The sequence below is a fragment of the Myotis davidii genome, unplaced genomic scaffold (assembly GCF_000327345.1).
Source record: "Myotis davidii unplaced genomic scaffold, ASM32734v1 scaffold621, whole genome shotgun sequence".
Lineage (NCBI taxonomy): Eukaryota > Metazoa > Chordata > Mammalia > Chiroptera > Vespertilionidae > Myotis > Myotis davidii.
In genome coordinates, this window is record NW_006291207.1 from 337,794 (window position 1) to 346,719 (window position 8,926).

General features: G+C 36.9%; 1 long non-coding RNA gene across 1 annotated transcript in view; it reads left to right on the forward strand.

Annotated features, from left to right (window-relative positions):
* Positions 1–7,954, forward strand: part of LOC102769619 — an 11,501-nt gene extending 3,547 nt beyond the window's left edge. Inside the window, exons 3-6 of the long non-coding RNA XR_435705.2 lie at positions 356–376; positions 1,080–1,100; positions 7,263–7,298; positions 7,938–7,954. This is a non-coding gene — a long non-coding RNA (uncharacterized LOC102769619). The remainder of the gene's footprint in view (positions 1–355; positions 377–1,079; positions 1,101–7,262; positions 7,299–7,937) is intronic.
* Positions 7,955–8,926: the final 972 nt, after the last annotated feature.

The following is an 8,926-nucleotide window of genomic DNA, read 5'->3' on the forward strand; positions in this document are numbered from 1 at the left end:
CGACACCCCAAGTGCACAAATTTTTGTGCACTGGGCCTCTAGTTAATAATAAAACACTAAATAATCTCAAAAGGGATCACACAAAATTTTAAGGTAATTGCCAGAACTAATTTTTGTATAATTTCCTCAATTCATAGAATTCATTCATTTTTCCATATTTAATGACCTCAAAAGGGAACTCTCAGCCATATTTGTGTGTGTGTGTGTGTGTGTGTGTGTGTGTGAGCGTGTGTGTGCGTGGGCACATTATTTGTTTTGTATCTGCATCCTAAGTTTAAATACGTAGTTTTCAATATTTTTGAATGTTTTGTGTTTTTCATAAAATTCACATTAATTTTTGCTTCGTGTTTTTCAGACAAACTTCTGAAGATATTGGGTAAATTTTCTCTTATATCCCTTTACTCCAAAACACTTTAAAATGACTGCTTTCCTGATGTGTCTAGCATTTCCTGCCGTTATACTGATTGGCCAATTCATTGCTTTGCACTTCTGCTAGATGCCTACTAACCTAACACAGATTTCCTCCAGAAAACTTGATTCTATATTGTCCAAGTCAAGCTATTGTTCAACTATAATATACAACATGGCTACTGTAATCACGAGACATGACTTCAGGCAGGTTCTAAAGTAGGTTAAAGTTGTGAGTACATGAAACACAGAATTTAATCTGTTATTATTTTTATTTATTAATTATTATATTACTTAGCAAACAACTATAACTTTACTTTTGCCCCACCCTAAATTATACTTAGTACCGAAGAACTAGTAAAGCCAGAAACCACCCACCCCAAATTAAAAAGTCTTCAAATTGAATTAGGAATATTTTTATAAGGTAACTAACAGAACTGTATTTCTAAATTTTTCTGCTTAATTCACTATATTCAGACCTATCCTCCCTTTGAATTTTGGAACAATTGCGTCTGAGCAAATGAGAGCTTTCAGCCACTGTTCCTAATTGTGTGTGTTGTGTGTTCCTCTGAAACACAACAGGTTTGATGTTGCGTGAATGTTGTAGAAGAAATTGAATTTTATTCATATTTGTTTCCCATGATATTTACAATTTCACTTTTATCTTTCAGAAAATCTTCAGGAAAAAATTGGTAAGTTATTTCAGACAATCCTTTATTGCCAAATCTTTAAAAACAATCTGATGTCTTTAGCATTATCTGCCTTTTCCCCTCTTGACATTCATGGGCTCACCTTTCTTTTGGAAGTCTACTCCTTTTTCATCAATTATTTTTGTCTGTATTCTGCTCACATATTAAGTTCCATCTATTTATTTTCATAACTTCCATGTTTCCCAGTTTCTTCCCTTTTCCATGTCATATCTGTCCTTCCCTATAAACTTTGGCATTTTCTGCTTTCCAGAAACTTGCCATATTTACTGTGAATCTTATGAGGTGAAGAGGGTTACGCTAACAGGCACAAGATTTCCCCTCTGTATATACTGTCAGTAACATACCCATTAAAGTAGGACCTCTGCCATTTTTTTACAAGTTGCGAGGCCCATCTTAAGCAAACTGAGCGATGAGAGTAGATTCCATATGCGATGAGTGCATTTGACCCCTCCAACCGTCCTGGGAACATTTTCTAGGTTCTGATGTCATTCATTGACAAAGTGTGACTTTAGGCCCACTGTTTCACCTCCCCGGTGACCGTATTACCCATTGACCAGATAATTTTTGCAATATTTTTTGTCCTTTTTCTTTTCAATTACATTAAATGTTCTTTATTCGTTTGCATTTTTATTCGTTCAGGTATTAATTCACAACATTGCAAAAGATTTTTTTTATATTTGAAAAAGTATGTTACATCTTACGGAAAGTTTATGTGTGATGTATCTTTAGCTCAGAACTCTCTATGTGGATGACATGAGAAGCTGTTTGTCAGAGCATGATCCCCAAAGGTTTTTGCATGGAGCCCTGATAGAATCATTAAATGCTTTATGTCCTTTTTTTTCTAATGTTATATTTCATGTATGTTTTAGTTTAGAGACACAATGGAGTTTTGGAAGAGAGCTCCTTATGTTCATAAGCAGGATTCATGTGATTATTGTTATAGATACAGGTGTTGAGAGCAGGGTACTTACTATATAAAGGCTTCTGAATCACACTTTCAGTACCTGCCCCAGGTATGTGCACTTTGGTCATTTTAATCTGAAAAAGTGGAAGGCCAAAGATTGATATTGTTCATCCCAGAGGAAGTTCTCCTTTAGGTCTGTCATACTTTCATTTCCCATCTCATTCCTTTTGGACGAATGGGTACAGAGATGGAGGGTGACACTGGCTCTCATTGGTTACATGGACTTAGAATCCTTCGGCTCCACTTAGAAATGTGGGTGAGTTTCCATTAAAGAATAAACAGCAGAAGCGTTTCGCATTAGCATCCTCTTTTCTTCCTGACATTGACCCTTAATTATGTTTGAACTGTTTTTTCTTTCTTTCACTTTTTCAGATAAGGGAGACCAGGATAAAGGCAAGTCCCATGAATGTATTTCTCTTTGTACTTACTCATTGTCATGTGTTTATTTTTCATTTGTTTTCAACTCTGAGGGATCATCTTCCTTTCTACACCACACTCATGTACATCATTTTTTCATGTATTGGTAAGATTTCAACATAAGTTTACCATCTTCATTTGTTACTCAGTTTCCCCACTATTATTTCTCTGACGGTCCTGCCCTTGCAGTGCATGAAAATATTTCCTTTCGGACAAGAAAATTTTAGTTACTACTTTACTGTAAAATTTTGCTATTTTTATAGTGTAATGTTAAAGTTTTGTGCAATAGAGCACCAGACCATACAATGAAGATGGCCCCCACCACGCCTGACGCCAGGCCAGACAAAGTAGACCACTCACAGTACTCCATCCCTGACCAGCCATTACTGCCATTTAATACTTCATCTCCCTTCCCTCTGAATTTCTTAGGATAACCTTTATTCAGGCATGAGTTAAAATCAGGCTCACATACAATAATGTTATATATGAACCAGTTGACAGAACACTGGGGATAGACATATCCATTAACCTAATCTTCTTAACCAATAGGAGCAGTAGTTCAAGATTCGATGAATGACTGTCTTTGGCAGTTTTATATGGCCAGCTCCCACAATAGAAGAATTGACTATATATGTGTGTGTATGTGTGCATAATATATATATATATATATACTTTTTCTTTATCCATGCATATATAGAAGGACACTTGGCTTGCTTCTATGTCTTGTCCACTGTGACTAATGCTATAGTGAATATAGGAGTCCATATATCATTAGGAAGAAATATTTTTCAGATTGTGGGGAATAGGTATCCATAGAAGGTGTTATTTATTGGTCATATGGGATCTCTAATATTCATGTTTGAGGAACCTCCATACTATTTCCCACAGTAGCTGTACCAGTTCACATTCCCACCAGCAGTACATGAGGCTTCCCTTTTGTCCACAACCTCTCCAACACTTGTTATTACTAGTCTTGTTGATAACAGCCACTCTAACAGGTGTGAGGTGGTGTCTCCTTTTAGGTTTGATTTGCATTTCCCTAATGACTAGTGCAGTACAGGATCTTTTCAGATACCTTTTGGGCATTAGTTTGTATCTTGGGAGATTAAATACTGCCCTTTGGGGCAACAGGGATGGATCTTGAGAATATCATGCTGAGCAGACAAAGCCAAGAACCATATGATTTCACTCACATGTGGCATATGAAACTGAAAGCACAAAATGAGCACACGAGACAGTCAAACACAACCTCACAGAGACAGGAAAGCATGGAACAGACTGAGGATTCTCAGAGGCATGGTGGTGGGTGCGGGGGGACAGGTGGGATGGAAAATTAACCAAAGAACTTAAATGCATGTATGCATAGCCCATGGACACAGACAACAGTGTCTTGAAGACCTGGGTGTGAGGCAGTAGAAGAAGGGTTGAGGGTGGCAATAGTGGAAAAAAAGGGACAATAAAGACTAAAGCAAAACAGAACTCATAGACACTGACAGGGAAGGGGTGGGTAGCACACGATAAAGGAGGTGAAATATATGTCGAAGGAACTAGAGTTAACTTTGGGTGCTAAGCCCACAATGTCATATGCAAGTTATGTGTCATAGCATTGTGCCTTTAGTTCCACATAATTTTATTAACCAATGTTATCCCAATAAATTTAATTTACAAAAATTTTAAAAGAATAGAGATACAATATTAATAATAAAATAATAAATAATCTCAAAAGGGATCATTAAAAATTAAGGTAATTACCTGAATTAACATTCACATAATTTCCTCACTTCAGAGAATTCATTCATTTTTCCCTTTTAATTACCCAAAAGTGAGCTTTCAGCCACTATCTCCATGAAGACACTTGTGCGTGCATCTCTGTATGTATGTGTTTATTTGTTTTGTATCTGCAACTGAAGCTTAAGTTTACATACGTAGTTTTCTATATTATTAAATTTTTTGTTTCTTATAAAATTTGCATTAATTTTTTAATTTCTTTTCATATTTTTATTGATTAAAGTATTCAATATGAGCCCTTATCTCCACATTGCTCCCCATTCCCCCATTAATTTTTCCTTTTCATTTTTCAGATAAAATTCTGAAGATATTGGGTAACTTTTCTCTTATGTCCCTTTACTCCCAAACATCTTAAGATGACTGTTTTCTGATGTGCCCAACATTTCCTGCCTTTTTATTGATTGGCCAATTCATTACTTTGCACTTCTCCTAGATGCTTACTAACCTAACCCAGAATTCCTCCAGAAAATCTGGTTCAATATTGTCCAACTAACTCTATTGTTCAACTATAATGTACAACATGGCTATTTTAAATATGATATCTAACTACAGGCAGGTTCAAAAGTAGGATAAAGTTCAGAATAATCGGAGAATAATAATATTCTCAATCTCTTCTATTGAATAACTAGAGGCCTGGTGCACAAAAATTTGTGCACTCAGGGTGGGGGAGGGGGGCAGCGTCCCTCACCTCAACCTGTGCACGCTCTCAGTCTGGTACCAGTCGGGGGAGGTCCACCTGTTTGCTTAGGCCTGCTCCCCAGGGGATTGAGCCTAAGCTGGGAATCAGACATCTCTCTGGCAACCCGGCAGCCCTCGGGGGGATGTCCACTTGTCAGTGGGGAGCAGACATAAGCTCCAATCGGACATCCTTAGCGCTGCTCAAGAGGCAGGAGAGGCTCCCACCACCACCGCTGTACTGGCAGCCATCAGCCTGGCTCTCGCTGAGCAGAGCTCCCCCATGTGGGAGTACACTGACCACCAGAGGGGCAGCTCCTGCATTGTGTGTCTGCCACCTGGTGGTCAGTGTGTGTCATAGTGACCAGTCATTCCCAATCTTTCTGCTGTTAGGGTCACTTTGCATATTACCCTTTTATGCTATAGGATAGAGGCCTGGTGCACCAGTGGGGGCCAGCTGGTTTGTCCTGAAAGGTGTAGTGAAGGTACTGTCAATTACCATGTTTGTCTATTACTAGTTAGGATTATTATATTATTTAGCAAAAATTTATACATTTACTTTTGCTCCACTGTATATTATATTTAGTCCCAAAGCACTTGTAAAATCAAGCAACTCCCCCAAACTATAATATCTTCAAATGAAATTAATTATATTTTTATAAGGTAACTAACAGAACTGTATTCCTAATTTTTTTTTTTGCATAATTCACTATATTCAGACGTCTCCTCCCTTTGAATTTTGGAACAATTGTCCCTGAGCAAATGAGAGCTTTCAGCCACTGTTCCTAATTGTGTGTGTTGTGTGTTTCACTGCAATAAAAAAGGTTTGATGTTTTGCGCATGCTGTAGAAGAAATTGAATTTTATTCATATTTGGTTCTCATGATATTTACAATTTCACTTTTATTTTTCAGAAAATCTTCAGGAAAAAATTGGTGAAGTATTCCTGACAATCCTTTATTGCATTACCTCTAATAACAATGTGATGTCTTTAGCATTATCTGCCTTTTTCCCCTCTTCACATTCTTTGGCTCACGTTACTTTTGGATGTCTGCTCCTTTTTCCTCAATTATTTTAGTCTGTATATTTCTCACATATTAAGTTGCATCTATTTATTTTCATAACTTCCATCCTTCCCAGTTTCTTCTCTTTCCATCTCATAGCTGTGTTTCCCTATAAACTTCGGCATTTTCTGCTTCCAAGAAACTTACCACATTTACTGTGAATCTTGTGATGTGAAGAGGGTGCTAACAGGCACAGGATTTCCACTCTATATATTCTGTCTGTAAAATACCCATTAAAGTAGGAACTCTGCCATTTTTCCAAGTTTAAAGACCCATCTTAAGCAATCAGAGGGTGATGAGAGAAGATTCCATATGAGATGAGTGCATTTGACCCCTTCACTGTCCTGCCAAAATTTTCTGAGTTCCGATGTCATTCATTGACTGAATGTGACCCAAAGGCCCACTCTTTCACCTCCCTGGTGACCATATTCCAGGTCGCACAGACAATTCATATAATATATTCTGGCCTTTTTCTTTCCAACTCCATTAAATGTTCTTTATTCTTTTGCATTTTTATTCACACAGGTATTAATTTACAACATTGAATAAGATTTGTTATATTTGCAAAAGGATGTTACATCTGAAGGAAAGTTTATGTGTGATGTATCTTTAGCTCAGAATTGTCTATGTGTATGCCATGAGAAGCTCATTGTCATAGCATGATCCCCAAAGATTTTTTCATGGAGCCATATTAGAATCATTAAATGCCTTATGTGCTCCGTTTCTGATGTTATATTTCAATTATGTTTTAGTTTAGAGACACAAAGGAATTTGAGAAGAGAGCTCCTTATGTTTGTAAGCAGGCTTCATATGATTACTGATCCAAATACAGGGTTGATAGCCAGGTACTTTTACTATAAACAGGCTTCTGCATCAGACTTAAAGTACCTCTCTCAGGTATGTGCACTTTTGCCATTTAAGTCTGAAAAGGTGGAAAGTCTAAAGCAAGACCAAAGATTGTTATTGTTCATCCCATAGGCAGTTCTCCTTTAGGTCTGTCATACTTCCATTTCCTAACTCATTGCTTTTGAACGCATAGGTATTGGAGATGGAGGGTGAAACTGGTTCTCATTTGTTACATGGACTTAGGATCCTTTTTCTCCACTTGTTAGAAGTGTGGGTCAATTTACATTAAAGAATAAACAACAGAAGGGTTTCAAATTAGCATTCTTTTCTCTTCCTGACATTGAGCCTTCATTATGTTTGAACAGTCTTTTTCTTTCTTTCACTCTTTCAGATAAGGGTGACCAGGATAAAGCCAAGTCCCATGAAGGTATTTCATTTTGCACTTACTAATTGTAATGTGTTTATTTTGTATTTGTTTTCAACTCTCAAGGATCACCATCCTTACTCCACCACATACATGCACATCACTTTTTCATGTATTGCTATGATTTCAACATAAGTTTGCTATTTTCATTTGTTATTTGGTTTCCCCCATGATTATTTCTTTGATGATTCTGTCCTCATAATGTATGCAAACATTCCCTTTCTGACAAGAATATTTTAGTAATTACTTTTCTGCAAAATTTTGCTATTTTTAAAGTGTCTGATCTGAAAGTTTCATCCAATATAGCTCCAGGCTATACAATGTAGACCACCCATCCTACCCATCTCCAGCCATACAATGTAGACCTCTCCCCTTCCCCATCCCCAGCCAGCCATTACTGCCATTTAGCACTTCACCTCCCTTCCCTCTGAATTGCTTATGGTAAAGTTTATTCAGGCATGTGTTAAAATCAGGCTCACATACAATAAAGTTATGTATGAACCATTTTACAAAACATTGAGGATAGAGTTCCCATTAACCTAATCTGCATAACCAATAGGTGCAGTACAGGATCTTTTCAAATACTTGCTGAGCATCTATATGTCTCCTTGGAAGATGAAATACTGCCATTAGTGACAACAGGGATGGATCTTGAGAATATCATGCTGAGCAGACAAAGTCAATAACCATATGATTTCACTCACACATGGCATATGAAACCGAAAGCACAAAATGAGCGCACCAGACAATCAAACAAACCCTCACAGAGACAGGAAAGCATGGAACTGACTGAGGATTCTTAGAGGCATTGGGTGTATGTGTAGGGGGGTTTGGGGGGAGGACAGGTGGGCTGGAAATATTAACCAAAGAACTTAAATGCATATATGCAGAGCCCATGTACAATTATAATAGTGTCTTGAAGACCTGGGTATGAGGCTGTAGAAGAAGGGTTGAGAGGGTTAATGGGTGGGGGGGGAAGGACTTCTGTAATATTCTCCATAATATAGTTTAAAAAGAGAAAAACCTCATAGATACAGACAACTCTATGGTGGTTACTAGAAGGAAGGGGTGGGTAGTACAGGATAAAGGAGGTTGAAATATATGCAAGGGAACAAGATTTGACTATGGTTGGTCTGTCCACAATGGCATACACAGATGATGTATCATAGCACTGCACTATTAGTACCACATAATCTTATTAACCAACATCATCCCAATAAATTTAATCCACAAAAAAAATATTTAAACTACAGTAGACATTTAGTATTAATAATAAAATACTAAATAATCTCAAAAGAGATCACAAAAATATGTAAGGTCATTACCAGAACTAATGTTTGCATAATTTCCTCATTTCAGATAATTCATTTATTTTTCCCTGTTTAATTACCTCAAAGGGGAGCTTTCAGCCATATCTGTGTGTAGGCACATGTGTGTGCATTTGTATATGTATGTGTGTGTATTTGTTTATATCTGCATCCTAAGTTTAAATACGTAGTTTTCAATATTTTTTAATTTTTTTGTGTTTCTAATAAAATTTGCATTAATTTTTCCTTTTTTTTCAGCCAAACTTGTGAAGATATTAGATAAATTTTCTCTCATATCTCTTTACTCCCAAACACTTTAAAATG